Raw genomic sequence first — 3,932 nt, forward strand, 5'->3', positions numbered from 1 at the left:
GCCTCTATTTCTCAGTGTAGAGGTGATTACATGTAGATGTGAAATGATTACTTTTATAATAGTGTATTAATAGGTACTACTTGCATATAGCACTTACACATTTTCAATATATGTGTTACATATTATCTGTATATTATATATCTATTAATGGCTTGAGCCCCCACTGCAGCCCTACATATAGGCAGTAGCATTATGCCTGTTTTACAGATGAGGAAGCTGAGGCACACAGAAGATAAGTGACTTGCCCAAGATCACACGGAAAGTAAGAGGCTGAGCTGGGATTCATACCCCAAAATTCTGGCTTCAGAGAGTATACTGTTACTATTCTCTTACAATCTAACATCTATCATTTATTGAACATGACCTCTGTATAAGGCACCCTGTTTATGGTGTCTCATTTATCCACATTTATTTGATACCATGGATTTAGTAGAGAATAGAACCCAGCTCCAAACCCAGGCCTGTCTGATTCCAAAGTCATGCTGTCAGCCTCTGGAATACACAAGGCCCCAAGTCAATGGTAGCTTTGAAAGAAACACTCAGAGACTCAACTTAAGGGCCACCTCCTTCAGAAATGTTAGCATCATCACGCACTTATAGTAATCTCACCTTGCTGGGAGCCCATACAACATTGAGCAACTGCAGCTCAAGGTTTGATGTCTTTGGGTTCCATAATTGTGTCACATGAGTTACTTGCAGCTCTCAGGAAAAACTTAAGTCACTTGATAGTCAGACTCATATCTTTCCCCTCTCATATCCCTGAGCACCTGGCACAGAAATTGGTCCATAATGGGCACTCTCATTTGGGAGGACTTCACGTGAAATCTAAAGAATGGAGGTACCACAGAAAAAGATATGGGCAATCTTTGTACCCAAAAATCTCACCCTTTGTGCATGATCCAATTATCTCTTCAGTAAGACACAACCTTGTCACTTTGTATCAATAGCAAAATTCTCAGAGCAGCAGAGACAATATTATCCTCAGAATAACTTCTAATGAAACAAATGCAGCCTTGGGAGGCAACTCCACAAAAGTTTCATGGTAATTTTATTAAAGGACTCATCAAACTGGAGCATGATTATGTGATTTGTAACTTCTGGGTTTGATAATAATCTCATCCAATTCTCTCTTCAAAATCTCCATGGCCGGCCGGGTGTGGTTGTTCACTCCTGTAATCCTAGCACTTTGGAAGGCTGAGGTGGGTGGAACATCTGAGGTGAGGAGTTTGAGACAAGCCTGGCCAACATGGTGAAACCCTGTCTCTACTAAAAATACAAACATTAGCTGGGTATGGTGGCAGATACCTGTAATCCCAGCTACTTGGGAGGTTGAGGCAGGAGAATCACTTGAATTCAGGAGACAGAGGTTGCAATCAGCCGAGACCGTGCCATTGCACTCCAGCCTGGGCAAAAAGAGCGAAGCTCCATCTCAAAAAATAAAAAAATAAAAGCCCCATGGCCACTGCTGTTATTTTAGTACTGGTTCTCATTAATTCTTCTAGTGGTCTTCCTGTCTCAGTCTATGACCTCTCCCTTCCATCCTGTCAATGGCAAAAACAAAAGGCTCTCTGACCATCAAATTTATTTCCTTTCCCTTCTAGGTGCACATATGGATAATATTCATAGCTCTTTGCAGTTAGGTAGGTCCATATGGCGGGGTTCAGCCAATCAAGTGTAGGCCATCGCCATGCATGCCACTTCCAGTGTGATCTTCAACTCTCCCATTTCACAAAATGGCAGTACAAAATCAAAAAGCCTAGGTTCCTGAGTCACCATTTGGTAGAGAGCTGCCTGACGTGCATTGAACTGGGAAGAGAGAAAAATAGGACTCTTATTGAATTATGTCACTGATCTTCTGAGGTTGTTGCTTATAGCAGTTAGTGGTTCCTAACTCTAATCCACTCTCCATGATGGCAGATGAGTCAGCCTCAAGTGGAGCTTCAGTTATATCATGTTCAGAATTTACTTGGCATTTTCTTTATTATTATTATACTTTAAGTTCTAGGGTACATGTGCACAATGTGCAGGTTTGTTACATAGGTATACATGTGCCATGTTGGTTTGCTGCACCCATCAACTCATCATTTATATTAAGTATTTCTCCTAATGCTATCCCTCCCCCAGCCCCCCACCCCTCAACAGGCCCCAGTGTGTGATGTTCCCTTCCCTGTGTCCATGTGTTCTCATTGTTCAACTCCCACTTATGAGTGAGAATATGCGGTGTTTGGTTTTCTGTCCTTGTGATATTTTGCTGAGAATGATGGTTTCCAGCTTCACCCGTGTCCCTGCAAAGGACATGAACTCATCCTTTTTTATGGCTGCATAGTATTCCATGGTGTATATGTGCCACATTTTCTTTATCCAGTCTATTACTGATGGACATTTGGGTTGGTTCCAAGTCTTTGTTTTTGTGAATAGTGCTACGAAAAACATACGTGTGCATGTATCTTTATAGTAGCATGATTTCTAATCCTTTGGGTATATACCCAGTAATGGGATTGCTGGGTCAAATGGTATTTCTAGTTCTAGATCCTTGAGAAATCACCACACTGTCTTCCAAAATGGTTCGACTAGTTTACACTCCCACCAACAGTGTAAAAGCATTCCTATTTCTCCATATCCTCTCCAGCATTTGTTGTCTCCTGACTTTTTAATGATCACCATTCTAACTGGTGTGAGATGGTATCTCATTATGGTTTTGATTTGCATTTCTCTGATGACCAATAATGATGAGCATTTTTCATATGTCTGTTGGCTGCATAAATGTCTTCTTTTGAGAAGTGTCTGTTCTTATCCTTTGCCCACTTTTTGATGGGGTTGTTTGTTTCTTTCTTGTAAATTTGTAGATCCTGGATATTAGCCCTTTGTCAGATGGATAGATTGCAAAAATTTTCTCCCATTCTGTAGGTTGCCTGTTCACGCTGATGATAGTTTCTTTTGCTGTGCAGAAGCTCTTTAGTTTAATTAGATCCCATTTGCCTATTTTGGCTTTTGTTGCCATTGCTTTTGGTATTTTAGTCATGAAGTCTTTGCCCAATGCCTACATCCTGAATGGTATTGCCTAGGTTTTCTTCTAGGGTTTTTATGGTTTTAGGTCTTACATTTAAGTCTTTAATTCATCTTGAGTTAATTTTTGTATAAGGTGTAAGGAAGGGATCCAGTTTCAGCTTTCTACATATGGCTAGCCAGTTTTCCCAGCAGCATTTATTAAATAGTGAACTCTTTCCCCATTGCTTGTTTTTGTCAGGTTTGTTACTTGGCATTTTCTATCCAACATGAAAGAGTCTTCTGGCCAGGGTATATGTCTTGTACATCTCTGAACCCTCAGTACTTATCACAGGGTCTGAGGCAAAGAAGCCAACCAGCAAACCTCTTTCAGTAAATATTTAAGAATGTCTACTGTGTATCTGACATTCTTCCAGGCACTAGAGAGAATAGATGAACCAGATGAATTCCCTTATTTCCCAGAGTTTATATTCTAGTAAGGGAGACAGACCATAACATACAAACACACACATATTTTAATATAATTTCAGATCCTTATGAGTATGACGAAAGAAATGAAGTGAAGCAGTGGTGTAGAGAACAACTTAGAATGGAGGAATTTTGCCCATGATATGGTCTGAATGAGGCTTCTCCAAGGAGAAGACATTTAAATTAAGACTGAAATGTATTCTTACATTCATTTAACAAACATTTTTTGAGCACTTAATATGTGTTATTCACTGTGCTAGGAGTGAGAAATTGAAAGATGTTTGCTGAGTGAACTAAAATAAATTCAGCATGAAATCCCATTCTTTTGCTTGGCCTTGTTGGCCTAATTTCAATGTAACCTCAAAAAAAGAGAGAGAGAAGTCCAAACAGAGAAGGGAGAAAAATACAGAGAAGGGAGAAAAAAACAGAGAAGAAACATCAGAGTTTTAGTCCATTGA

This window comes from Pongo pygmaeus, chromosome 9, assembly GCF_028885625.2.
Source record: "Pongo pygmaeus isolate AG05252 chromosome 9, NHGRI_mPonPyg2-v2.0_pri, whole genome shotgun sequence".
NCBI classification, from domain to species: domain Eukaryota; kingdom Metazoa; phylum Chordata; class Mammalia; order Primates; family Hominidae; genus Pongo; species Pongo pygmaeus.